The sequence below is a fragment of the Haemaphysalis longicornis genome, unplaced genomic scaffold, assembly GCF_048455015.1.
Source record: "Haemaphysalis longicornis isolate Haplotype H1 unplaced genomic scaffold, Haemaphysalis longicornis Haplotype H1 scaffold_10, whole genome shotgun sequence".
NCBI lineage: Eukaryota > Metazoa > Arthropoda > Arachnida > Ixodida > Ixodidae > Haemaphysalis > Haemaphysalis longicornis.
Window position 1 is genome coordinate 133156385 of NW_027526204.1, and position 13227 is coordinate 133169611.

A 13227-nucleotide genomic window follows, 5' to 3' on the forward strand; every position below is an offset into this window, starting at 1 on the left:
TGCATCGGAGTGAACGAATCTGCGCTACTGGGCGCCGGCACGCGCGCCTGGTTTGTTGGAGCAATCAACGCGTTGACGAAACATTTGCTCCCAGAAAATATTTCCTCGTCGTTCAGTAGTTTGTCACAGCTAGAACCATTAAAATGTGACGTTTATTTGTACAACTTTTTTGTGTACCTAATGTCGCTCCATTCGGGACATGTTCAGGCTCCCTCTATGGCTGCGCATAGGTGAACAAGTCAAGTAGATCGTTGTAGTTCATGCACTGTCCGGTGTGGTCGATTTGTATGGGTGTAACTAGTGTCGCTCAATAAGGCTTAGTAACACTAGGTGTAACAGCACCAGACAGACAGCACAGAATTGGGTAAGTTTGTTTAGGATCGTACAAAACTGCACTTGTATGAATTGTATGCCCTATTCTTCGGCACAATTGTTTCTACTGCTCCTGTTTCAGCGCAATTGTTTCTAAAATTTTTGCAGTAGTTTGTTAGTGCAGTCCAATCATGTGGGCCATTCTGAGCTCCCTGATGGAGAGAAAAAAAAAAAAGATGTGCCTGAAATGCAATGCTCCTGTTATAAATTATATAATAGCAAAAAATATCACTACGAATAAAAAAACCTGGCATTCAGGCCTACCAGATCTTCCCAATGTAAATGCGTTAAAGGGACACTGAAGTGATATGTAAACATTGCGGGATTACTAGCGCAAATTGTAGTCCAGAGTCCCCAGGCCATGTTTCGACCACTCTAGGCGCGTTTACGCGATTTTATTTAGTAGAAAAACTAATTCGAAAACGCTGTCCTCCTCTCTTTACGCTCGCCCATTTTCTGTGGCGTTTTCGTGTGACGTCAGGAGGGGATGAGCTGGCAATTGGCTGCGCAACGGCTGCGCTACTGCACGGCTCCCCGGCCGACAGAGTCAGTCGGCCCAGCGTTTCGTCCGCCGGGCGCCGGCGGGTCGTCGCAATCAAGGAGGTTAAAAAAAATTGCTTGGTCGCAATTCGTTCGCTTAGTTGAAACGAAGCCAGGACACGTTTGTGAATGGAAGAATGTGCCTTTCTTTACTTGGTTTGTTTGTACACTGTATCTAGCTCCAAGTCAAGGTCGCTTCACACAAGCCCTGCACATGCGACGCTTCGCTGACTGGTACGCCAGTAGGAAAATATAAGGCCTCTTGAAGGCGGGAGAAGAGTCAGCGAAGTCAATATAGGTACTAAGCAAATAAAATCAACTGATATTTTTACCGTACAGCGTAAAACTAGGGCGCGGGAAGCACTTTTTTGCGCTGGGCGAACAAGCACAGCGGTCAGCAGCACGACTACGCATCTGCGAACGCTTTTCCGTCTACGAAATGCAATTGCTAGACGTGAGCTACTGTGGAAACTCGGGCGACGCTTACTGCACGATCGCAGTACGACAAATAGTCACCTAAGCGGCTTGAAATGCCAAAACTAAATAAAAGTGTAAACCGGTTGTACAATATATACCCTATATTACCAAGGCTTTCGCGTCCCGCTCCGTGGCCTAGCAGCCTGGGGCGCTAGGAATTCACTCCAAATGTTTTGCGAGTCACGAGTTCGAATCCCCGCGGGATGTGCTTTTTTTTTGTAAGTTAACTTTTTTGTTTTCCGCCGATGTTTTCTATATTGAGTTCACCTTTTTTGGGGCCGCAACGTTCATGGCTACACGAACTAGTTCACAAAACGCGCGCAGGCTGGCACTGGCGCGCTAGCGAGTTCTCGTTGGCGTGCTGTTGCCATAAGCACCGACTGCTTGCAGGCAGTGGGCACAGGCCAGAATGAACAGACCCTTGGCCTGGTGCGAACACGCTTTTTACGATACAGGCATGAGGGAGGCAAGCTACAAATATGGGGGAAAAGCGCATGACATTTGGGCGTCTGCGGGTACGCGGAGGGCGTTCATGCACTGCGTAGGTCTTGGCTAGTGAATGCTACGACTACAAGCCGTCCTGGGAGGCTTATCTTGTGCATTTTACAGCCGACAACATGGCAGAAGCGCGGTACGATGATTACTGAGATATTGAGAATGCCCATCCAACAAAGCCATTGGTTATGTTTTACAGAATCGAAACCGAAACCGAAACTTGTGTGATTGCTAACCTTGGGCATCGTCCAATCACGGCGCCCCTCCTCTCAACGTCACAGCCTTAGTTGGTGCGGCCGCCGCAAACCGCGCATGGTAGTTTTTCTTCTTTAGCGCTTTGTAAAATAATTACCGATTTGTCAACCGGATAAACGATGAAAAGTGTGCTAATTTGAGCCAGTCTACGCAGTGCAAGCAAAAACGGGAGCTTGACAAAATCACTTCAGTGTCCCTTTAAAGTGAATGAATCGTCATCGCAGCCACGCTAGTTGCCACTTGCACCAACGTTTTTAGATTAGCTAATCTAAATCTAAAGCTAACTTACTATAGTCTTGGCTTGCACGCATGCATGCTGTGTTGGTTTGATTAGAGTCCTTCCATTCTTTCAATGCTGGTTTGATGAACGCGTGATGAAGTATGTGCTTGCAAAAAATATTGCTAACAGCCTACACTCCGGACGTCATCTCCAAATGGACAACGCATAGGCACCTTGCTAGTCCTCGGTGCCCCTACTGCGGCATCAACAATACACCAAAGCTTTTCCACCTCATGTAGGCTTGTTCAGCTTACTCAACTGACCGCAACCAGTTGCTTACAACGCAAGTACGCCCAACGACTTCTGAAGAGCATGTCCAACACGTCAGAAACAACCCCCAAATTTTACAGAAAACTACAGAATTCGGTCTCAAAACAGGTCTCTATAAAGTAGTATGCTGGAGGATCGTTCACCCACTCTCTAGATGTCCCCCCGAACACACCCTTTGTGGCTCCTGAACAGCTCCTATTGGACACCCTATTGGACATGGTCGTATTAGAGTGTCCTCGCCACAACTTCACCTGTGCATATCGTGCTAAGTGAACGCTCACAGTGCAGTGCAGACTTTATATGAACAATCTTCCCCTCCCCTTTTCCCTGTATCCCACAACAGGGCCTATTGGCCTCCTCCTATAATAAAGTCATCCATTCCATTCCTGATTGTGGGGTTTAACGTGCCGATGCAACGCAGGCGATGGGGCGCGCCGTAGTGGAGGGCTCCGGATTAATTTTTGACCACCTGGGGATCTTTAACGTGCGCCGAAATCTCGTACACACGGGCGTTTTTGCTTTTCGCCCCCATCAGAAAAGCGGCCGCCGCGGCAGGGAATCGAACCCGCGACCTCGTGCTCAGCAGCGCAACGCCTTAGCCAATCCATTCCATTCCACTCCGTCGTCCGATGGTTGGTTAGAACCAAGGAGGATATCCTCCTTGGTTAGAACTAAAACCACTAAAAGCTGACGGCTGAGGCTTACGTGGTGGCTTTTTGTGCTGCCGTTCTGTTCGGGACACGTTCAAGTACCGGTCAAAAGCAGCACAGCATAACCTTATGTCGACAAACTTCATTTGAAAGTTGGCTTAATTGAGTAAACCCTCCAGAAGTTTCGCCCTATATTTTTAAAACTACAGCTCATGTCTCACATTTTCTGAACAATGTGCAGAGAGAGGGCTTTATGCCTTCTTCAACTTGCATTCTTTACATTCAAGGTATACTCAACGCTGGGAGCTTTCCTCACATTGGTTTGAGCCAAACACTGCCTTTTGTGGAGCTGGAGTAACATAGTGACAGCCACTGTAAGTCTCACTTTTTCAAACGCGGCAAACAACATTCCATGACGAGTACCTTCATGAGATTAAACGCGTCATTCGAAACTCCTGAGCACGCATTAACCACTGCAGTATGTACGGTACCAACCCCAACTTGAAGCGGACAAACTTTCTTTGTAATCTCGGGAAGCTAGAAGTGCCACATGCTGCCGCAGGGGACATCATTTTTTCTTGAGGCTGCTGGATTGTGCAAAGGGACGCGTCTGGCCGACTGCTGGGTTTTTTGCGGTCTGCAGGGCTAAGTGAAGAGTGGTGACGTTCTGTTGCTTTAAATCGAAGCTTGTAGTGCTGCTTAGGCGGAGTAATTGTAGCAGTTCCAGGACATGGCAATTTTTGGCAAACAACAGGACTACTATTATTACTACAAGCCTCAAAAGGATGACTTACCATGCATACCTTCTGCAAGCAAAAGCTTCTGCCACAAACATAGCTCATGGGGGAATTTTGATTTCCTTACAACAAAGATGTGCACTTGATTGATTGATTGATTGATTGTAGGGTTTAACGCGCCGACGCAACGCAGGCGATGAGGCGCGCCGTAGTGGAGGGCTCCGGATTAATTTCGACCACCTGGGGATCTTTATCGTGCGTCGAAATCTCGTACACAAGGGCGTTTTTGCTTTTCGCCTCCATCAGAAAAGCGGCCGCCGCGGCCGGGAATCGAACCCGCGACCTCGTGCTCAGCAGCGCAACGCCTTAGCCACTGAGCCACCGCGGCGGATAAAGATGTGCACTTATTTAACGATCAACTGTGCAGGCTGCAGTGTGTTTTTTCAATTAGAAATTCTCCCGTAAATGCAGCGCACACACACACAGATGAGCACGATGGGCCGTGGATGCCTTCATCCACAGCCCATAAAGAAATTATTTGTTGTTTCTATATGCGCAGCATAAATCTAGAGTTTAGAAAAAGAAAACAAAAAAAAAGTCAAACCTTTCAGAATTGTTCGCCATCTTCAATAGCCAGCACAGGCAGTCTGTTTCACTGCCGTCATATGACCGGCAACGTTATTCAGTGTCTAAAGTGCAATGTTGACCGCAGTCCTGAAGGGCGTTCCATACGCTGATCATTTGAGTAGCGTGGATTGTCGGGCTAGTTGGTTCACGTACATAATTAAAAAAACTTTGCGCTAAAGGACGGGACAAAGGAGGGAACGTCGGTGTCGTTCTCGTTTCTCTTCCGTCCTTCAGGGCAAAGTTATTTCAATTATGGGCCAACCAAGCTGTGCAGTTTTTTTCCGGATGCCCATGCTCCCCCATTATTACTACCAAGCTGCGGTCCTGCATTGTGTCCCACAGTTGCCCCTTTAGCCCCGTGTACATGGACGCGACGGGGGCGGGGTGAGTTGAGTGGCGGGTTCAGCTTACCTCGACGCGTCCGAGTTTATATGAACCCCGTCCAAAGAGTCGAGGTGAGGGGAGCGGCGGGGTTCACGGAAAAGGGGCTGCCGTATTTTCACGATTCTAACGCGCGCCCTCTCTTGCTAAAGGTAGCTTAATATTTGTGTGCGCATTACAATCGGGCTCAAAACCGAAATAGGCTTTAAAGCGACCAGCAGCATTGCCATGCGCAACGGACACGAAGTACCCGCAAAATCCAACTCAATCCAATAAAAACAATCCGTCAAAACGACGTGAGTGAATTTCGGCGCACTGATTCCTCAATGGCATGCCGCTTACCCTGGTCAGCTGTTGCACATTTTTTTGTGCTTCTGCTTAGCCCCTAACGCTTAGAATTATGAAGATCAAGGCACTTGAAATCGCAAGCAACTTGAAATCGCAAGCAACTTCAGTGTTCCCCGCTATAACTTTATTTCCAGCAGCAGCTGGATAAGCAACCTTGTGAAGCGCAATTCATTTTTGGCTTCTAGAGCTGCATGCCAAATAAAATCTCCCTATTCCAGGTACGTGGTGTCATGTCTTTCCATCTGCGCAGTACCGTCAGTGTCACATTTTTTTTTTAGAATTTTCCTGCGCGAAGTTATCCGCGCGCTACGATTCGGGGCGCGTTAGAACCGCGCAAATACGGTATTCTGCTCCCCGCGGCCCTCCGACTCAGCCCGACGAGCGAGCTAACCCACCCCCTGCCTCCGAGTTGACTGGACTCGCCGCGACGGCTCTCTGACCCACCCCGTCCGCTTATACATGGGGGTGTCGAGTCCAAAAAACCTGTTTATTTCGACTCAACGCGCCCTCGTCGGGTCAATGTAAACGGACCTTTTGTTCCCCTACTCTTTTCTCGGGAAGCTTTCTCACCTTCACGCGTTCGTCGTCTCCCACCCTCCCCTCGATTACCTCTCCTACCCTGCCCATGCTGGAATCGCCGACAACAATGACTTGGCGCCTCCTCTCGTCTTTAGCCGGTTCTTTAGCAGGTGTTCAGGGTCTACTTTGGTTGACCACGCCAGCAAATGACCTGGCTGGCGATCCACCACTTCCCTGCGCCGCCTCGGTGCTTTCTTTGCTACCCAAGTCCGCTCTGCGTTGACGGCCACCGCTCTTGCGTGCAACATCAATCACCCCCTGTGGCTCTTTGCTCTCGCCGGTGTGCCGCTCGTCGTGCTGAGCCCGCGCACATGCGTCGTCTCCTGCCACCGGAGTCACGAGCTCTTCCACCCGCTTTTTTAGCTGGGCCTGCTTTTCTCGCGCTTCGTCCAGTTCGCCCACCGTGCGCACCAACTTTGCGGTCTTCACCTGCCCCGCCTTGTGAAGTTCGGCAACCCGCACCTCGAGAGCCATCCGCGCTTCTCTCTCCTCCCTCAGATATCCATCCAACTCTTCCACCAACTCCTCCAACTCCTCCAAATCCATCCAAATCCATCCAAATCCATCCAACTCCTCCTCCACTCCAGCCTTGAGAAGCATTCCAATGCTTCTCAAGGCGTTCGAAGCCTTGTCTTGCCCGTTCACAAGGCCTACACTCAAAGGACGCCTTCTTAGCTTCGGTCACACGCTCAAGCTTCGTCTCCCCCAAGTAGCACCACCGCAGGCATTGGCACTGCACTTGGTCTTCGGCCCCAGTGCTCATTCTAGTCCTCGGGGCCATCGTTCGGCCAACCCCTAGGCCTAAGTCGCCCCGTCACGCAAAGCCCGCTACTTCGCTAGAATTGTTTTCCCCCACTTGATCATTCAAATCCCGTCATGTCGCCACCGTTCTGTCGCACACGTTGCTCCTAATCTTCAAAACATCTCTGTCGCTGCGCTAAAACAAACAAAGAAAAAAACACTCACTACTACCACGTGGCTTTACTACTTGTTACATTTTATTTTACCCACGCTAACTGCTCTGTTACCTGCTTACCTCTATTAATTAAGCCGATTACTACTTCTACAACATTATGTATCACAAGCAAAAAAGGAACGAAAAAAACCAAAATCTTATCGTTTTCGTCTTCCGGGCCGTCACCTCTGCCGGCGTACTGCACGTGCGAATGGGAGCCAGCGCCCTCTGCGGCCAGCAAGGTCTTGTCTGGATCATTGCCTCCTGCATTTTTTTTTTTTTTCAAGAAACATGGAGTTTTATCCAATTATGCCTCTTTGGGAAAAAATACAGGAGGCGACATCTGGATTACTGACTTTTAGATACTTTAGTCTGGATTACAACACGATACGGCAGGCTGGCTGGGTCGTTGGCTGGCGGCGACTCGCGGGAAGCGTCGACGGCCGAGGGGTCGTGGTAGATGCATACCCAAGCAGACGGATCTGGATAAAAATTGCGATGTTGACAACGTCAGCGCGGAATACCTACCCTGCGCTGCCCAAGAACCAGTGCTTCGACCTATTCAATCCGGCATGGGGCGTGCCAGACGCCGGGAAGATTGCTCAAAAGCCACGGTCGCCCCATACCCCAACGATCGTTCCGGTTCCTGCCGGAGGCGGAGGGAAAAAGCGCAAGTGCCTCAGGTGCTCAGGTCACCCAAAACTCACGGCCGCCCACGCTCCGACGCGCCTTTCCGGGTCTGGCCAGAGGCATCGTGACGAAGCTCAAGTGCCCCAGGTCTAGACAAGGACATTCCGCCGGAGCTGCTCACCATGTCCCAGCCGAAAACCACCTTGCGCGGCCTACAGGTCCAGCAACTTTTAAAGACGATAGTCTTTCTTGGGCTACTTAAACCCAGAAATTTTGGTCTGTCTGTATGTCTGTCTGTCCGTCTGTCTGTCTGTGACTCGATTCAGCCACCCGGCCAAAGTAAAACAATGTCTGCGCAATAGTCTTATATAGTCTGTCTTATATAGTCTTATATAGCTAAATCTACCCGTCTGAGTCCGGTGTAATGTTTATACCCGTCAACATTGTTGAAGAAGAACAAGACATTACGCAAATATAAGACAACAAATTAATACAGAAGTGATGTTTGCAGTGTTCCTTTATAAAAAAATCGTGCATGCTTGACTTTAACAAAATTAAATACTTCATCAACTCCAACAAAAAAATTCACTTCGCCGTCGCCTGCTGTCGCCCGCGCCACTATAGCTTCTTGCGGAATTTTAAGGAATCAACGGCAACGGTTACGAAAGGTTCTACTAGACAGGTTCCACGTTCTGCTTGCAACGCACGTGGAGTAGGGAAACGCGGTTTTATAAACGTTTAAGTAGGGTGCCTCGATTCACGCGCATCTTCGCCGTACGGCAGCGTTGGCATCGAGACACCCGGTTTTTGAGCAGTGGAACGCGGGAAATTTAAAATGATTTAAGCAAACCTTCGGCGTCTTCACCTTGGGAGGAGCGCGACGCAAGAGGAACAACATGAGAGGTGAGCGGGAAAGCAAAAGGAGGCATTTACTTGGCAAAAGTCGATAAAGACTATCGTCTTTTGACGACATTAGCAGCGAAAGAAGCTGATACGCGGCAAATTTTTTTAGCAGAGAACCGGCTGCTGGATGAATGGCTGGAAGCCATCACAACTAAGCCAAACCCCAAAGACATGAACCCGGCACACCAAGGTGGCAGCCCCTCAACAGGCTGCTGGCGAAAGAGGAAGGGGTGAGAGAGAGAGAGAACAGTCTTTAATGAAAACTGGCGATGTCAGCCCAGCTAAGATGCCTGGCTTGCAACGCCAGATGAATGCGATGACGATGATAATTATAATGATGAAGTGGAATACATATGATTTTAACTAATTACAAAGTCTGATCAAGACTTGTGTCTTTTAGGTATGCCAATAAGGCTTTCGTTGCACGAGCGACACGTTTGGAAGAGTTCCAAGGACCTAATACGTCCCTCAGTTCTAGTTTTGCGGACAGCGGCCGGCCCAGGGACACTGCGAGAGACACTCTTTGTGTAGTAAAGCGCACACAGTCACATATTAGGTGTTGGAGGTCTTCACGCACACCACACTGTGGGCACAGAGGCGAGGAGGACTGATTAATTTTGTAGCAGTAGTATCGCGTGTAGGCGACGTTCAACCGCATGCGGTGCAGTACTGCTTCATCATGCTTGGATAGTCCCGGTGGCATCTTAAAATTACAATGCGGGTCGATAGAGTAGAGGGGCGTGTAATGGCTGGATGCGTCTGCCCAAAGCGATCGCTGCATGCTCCATGCCACACTAGATGCAAGGGCTGAAGCATCTTTGCGAGAAAATGGCACCGGTATTTTTGATCCGCGTTGGTCATGCGCTTTGGATGCTGCAACGTCCGCCTTCACATTTCCAGTTATCCCGCAATGGGCAGGGAGCCACTGAAGTGCTACTTGATGGTGCGCTTGCAGAGCTTGAAGATGTAAAGCTTGTACATCAAGCACAAGCTGATCTTTGGGGAAAGACGTCAGACATTGCAGTGCAGCCCGAGAGTCCGTGAAGATGGCCCACGTGCGTGCCGGCTGCTCGATGATGTGAGCCAAGGCCATCCGCAGAGCTGCAAGTTCGGCGGCCGTAGATGATGTTTTGTGGCTGAGCATGGCACTGAGGGTGGTGCGGGACGAAGGTATCCACACTGCGACAGTGGATGATGTGGATGACACCGATCCATCAGTGTACAGATGTGTATGACCTCCGTATGTGTTGTACATATATTCAAGAGCAAAAAACCGTAGAGCGGCAGGTGGAAAATGCTCCTTGCGTGTAATTCCGGGCACCGTGTTCACTATTTTCATGGGCGGGAACATCCAGGGCGAGTGGAGATGAAGTGATGGCGGCTGGTAATGCTGCGGCAAGAAGTCGCACACTTCAGGGACTGAACTTGGCGCTAAAGGGTGGTCGCATTGCCTGGCCACAATACGCAGTCGCACACGGAGAAGCTCCTGCGTGCCGAGAGCCAAGGGTCATTTTTCACAAACGCCTCCATGAATGAACGTGCGAAGCGGTCCGGTTAACAGCAGTGGTGACGCACTGACATGTGGGTCCGCTGAAGTTAAGAGCGTTGAAGAGGCAGAGGAACTGGCGATTGCCCCGGCCCTGACCTTACCAAACAAGACCAAAGTGGTCACCGATTACAGCCTGGCTGGGTGTCTGACTTGGCCACCAAGTGTTCAAAGACAAAAAGCCTCCCAAAGGAAACATAGAACTAGCGTTGGTCCCGGCCAATTCTGCGGTGGAGGGCAAGGAGTTTGCCCACCAGCACGCCCGAGCACTGACCTCCCCTGCCACAGCCGTGGAAGAGGCGAAAAGCCAACCATTGCTCACCAACAGGGACGACTGGCAGGGGCTCCCAGCACTACAAGTATAACTCATAAAATAAAAGCAAACTATGTACCGGAAAATCTTGACACGCCCCTGACTACTCAACCACATATGTTCCCAAACCAATTTAAAGAAGCCTGCCCACTCCGCGAAAAAATTACGCACTTGCCAGCACGATAGGAGAGTGTCGGTTTAGTCCAAAATACACGCCACCCTCATTGTGCCTCACTCCACCTTAACGAACGGTGGAGGATCTTGCTGCCCGGGAGGATCAGCTGTGGCTTGTCACCATGAAGTCACTAGGTCATGACTCACCAGGGGCCAGACGGCGAGAGCAGCATATGGATTCCCGTGAAGAGGGAACCGCCTCCGTCCAGTGTGGAGTTCGCACTGAAGGCCTCTGGAGTAAAGTTTATTCCCTCTCCCTCCAGGTGATCATGGTGGCACCTTCTGGACCTGCAGGTTACCTCCCGCAGGAGCTACTGCCCTGCACGCCCGCACCCCTGCAGGCAGTAATGACGCGGAAGAATCGCTGGCCCGCCGTTTAGCCGCCCAAGGCAGGGGACGGGCAAGGAAAAAGAGCGTGCCCAAAGACTCACCTGTCTGAGATGATAAACTGCCTTTCCTTTTAGGTGCAGAGTGCCTTAGGACAGCCCAATGTCCGTCCGCGTCCGTGCGCAGAGCATTTACAATCGCAAATAATCGCACAGGCACCGGCAGGATTCGAGCCTGTGTCTGGTAGACCAGACAGAGTTAGTGTCAGTCGCCTTACCCATTGGGCTACGACCGGGAGTTAGTACCCGAGAGTCAAGCGGCATACTCCCTCCTGTAACGGTGCGGAGTACCTTAGGACCTCCCAATGTCCGTCCGCATCCATCCGTGCGCACCACAGCCATCAAGCGAAATTCGATTTGAGCCGTGAGTTGCAGTTTCATTTAGGGAATAATCAAGGTGCAACTCACGGCTCAAATCGAATGACGGTCAGGGCGCAAATCGGATGTCACTCGGGGTGCAACTTGAGTGTCATTTCGAGTCCCCGTACTCCGCACCCTCGCCATCATCCACGAAGTGGAGATGCTGCCATTTTTTCTTCAGGTTTACTGTCATAAGGAGTACGCAGTCACCATCAACAAAAAAGGGGGTGCCCTCGGCGGCCAACTGAATAAACAGGTTTTTTTTATATGGGCGATGACGACGTATATCCTCGGCCATCTGAAGCCTCTTCGCGGCCCAAGCTTCGGGTACCACATTTACAACTTTTCCTGCAAGTAAACAAGGCAAAATAGATTAACCTTACCCAACCAATCTTGTCTGATGGGGAAGGGCTACCCCCCGTGGCCATTAATTTAACTGCTCTAATACAGGATGGCCACGCCTGCACAGCTCGCAAGGAAAGCTTCCACTACTCGGTTGGCTTGCTGAATTAACTGGTGCAACATTTCAGACCTCTAGCCAGGCTTTCATACATGCCCTGAAGCGTAAAGCACGGATTATCACGCAACTGAAAACCACAGAAACCAAGCAAGATCGTCAAAAGTCGATAAGCGATCTTCTGGGGTGACATAATGAAATAGTGGCTAAAGGTGCGGCGATCGCGATTTGTTTTGTCCTCGACATACGTAAAGTCTCAACAAGCCCATTGATTACGAAAAAGCTTCTAGTTTGCAGTGAATGTATATGGACTGCATTTTTCCCCAATGTGAGGGTATCCATCCAAATCTACATGAAGGGAATATTCGGCTTTCAGAAGCCCTAGGATTTAAGGGTATCACAGAGGAAGTTAACTTCAAGGCTGTCGAGGGGACGAAAAGAAGATTAGAATGCTGGTGGACGAAAAGCAGAGAGGGGAATATTGCCTAGTACAGTTACCACCTGTAACAGGAAAAAAAACATATTTTGTGCCTAATAAGCTTTTTGTGCCTGCCCTAAGCAGCGCTAGTAGTGAACCAAAAGTGCAAAACATAGGTATATTAGTCCTTTTTTGGTCAGATGACATGTCATCACCCCGATACAAAGGGGAAACCAATAGAAATCATCATCATCATGTTTGCAATCTTCCACCTTGCAGGTTTGAGGTGACTGCGTTGCAATGTTTTCTGGATTCAGTGGCCGGTTTGAGAAGCAGGGAAGGCGTCACATGAGAGTTCTGTATACTCAGGGTTCGTACGAGCTTCAAAAGCAAAAATTCAAGGGTTTTCAAGGACTTTCAAGGACCAGAAAACACATTTTCAAGGTCCCCATCTTATGTTTTATCTGGGATTATTAACTTTTTCAACAAAATGCAAAATTTTGATATTGCCTAAAACCGAAGAATATTAATGCACATTTAGATAGGCGCTATGGGTTCATAAATGCTCCCCCAGCTTTATTTTTTTTTTCATAGTTTATATTTAGAGGTTCTTCGTTTTTCTTGGTGTTTTGCGGAGGCTGCTTGATTTCAAAACTTAGTTAATGTTGCCTGCGTCTCCTGGTTTGTCTGCAAGAGTACCAGCTGAAATTAACGCAGCAAGTGTTGCTGCAAGGCAGGATGAACTATGTACACGTCCACCATTTTCACGTAAAAGCAAACGCAGATGGAGCGTATGAGGCACAGCAAACATGCAATGAAAGGCCGTCCACAGACTAGATGGAACATGCAATATAGAGAACAGAAGCCGGCTTTCATGAGATTGTATCATGGCATGAATTCTAGTGAGGAGTGCTGCTCCCAAGGTTGCCTCGTAATAATGAGCATCCACAACTCGTAATTTCACGCAATACACTGAAACTTGATTGTTGCAATGTTTCTTTACATTTGTAACACCTAAAATTTACGATGAACACTTTAAATTCTTGTGAAAAGATAGAGCCATTGGTTCTCTCC